Here is a 951-nt window from a genome sequence, read left to right as displayed (position 1 = left end):
AGCCCCATCCCGGCGCAGCCCCATCCCGGCGCAGCCCCATCTCCCTGCCATCCCTACCTCATCCCTATCTCAGGCCCCTGCTGCCCTTAGCTATCCCAACCACCCTAGCATCTACTGCTCCCCAGGCCTTGCCCTTTATCCTCCAAGCACGGCTCCCTACATCTGCGCTGTGGGCATCCATCCCTTCCTCATTTCTCCCTCCAGCTCCACTCCTCTTCCTCCTTCCCTCCAAGCATCCCTCCCCCTCTTTACCCCCTGCCCCACGGCTCTCAGCAGCAGTACCCCCCTCCCAACCCCATACCTCGCTGGCATTACCATCTCCCCCAGTTCCCACGAGCCCTTTCCCACGTGGGCTTCCCTGGCAGAAGCCCTGGAACCACCTTAAGGCAGAGCCATGAGCATCACCCATGGTTACCGTGTCCACCTCCAGACAGTCCTATGCCACTGCCCTGAGAGTGCTGGGGCAAATGGAAATATGGGCACACAAGACTGAGCCCCATGCAGGCAGCATCAGTCAGCCCCTGACTGGGGGGGGGAGGGCAGGAGCCCTGTCACATCAGCCACCCTCTCCTCATTGCCCAGAATTATTCAAAACATGATAAAACCTAAGACCAACTGTCCCCATTCCCTCCTTTGCCTGGGGATGGTGATGGAGGAGCCCCATCCCACTCCACAACACGCCATGTCGGGGCAGTTCACCCGTCAAAGCTGATTAAAAATAATAATGATAGGAAACACTGGGCTCATTGGGGGCTACCTCCAGGCATCTGGTTACTGAACCAGGCAGGCTGGTATTTTTAGCCTCCACTACAGAGGAGCTGGCTCTATACAGAGAGAGGAGTCACCATCCACCACCTATGTAGGGCACACGGTAACCACAGGCAGCCCAGGGGCTGCCCCTCCCCAAACCCCTCCCGTAGGATTTCTAACCTGCCCCACAGCCCCTTGCAC

This window comes from Meleagris gallopavo, chromosome 22 (genome assembly GCF_000146605.3).
Source record: "Meleagris gallopavo isolate NT-WF06-2002-E0010 breed Aviagen turkey brand Nicholas breeding stock chromosome 22, Turkey_5.1, whole genome shotgun sequence".
Lineage (NCBI taxonomy): Eukaryota > Metazoa > Chordata > Aves > Galliformes > Phasianidae > Meleagris > Meleagris gallopavo.
This window is presented reverse-complemented; position numbering follows the sequence as displayed.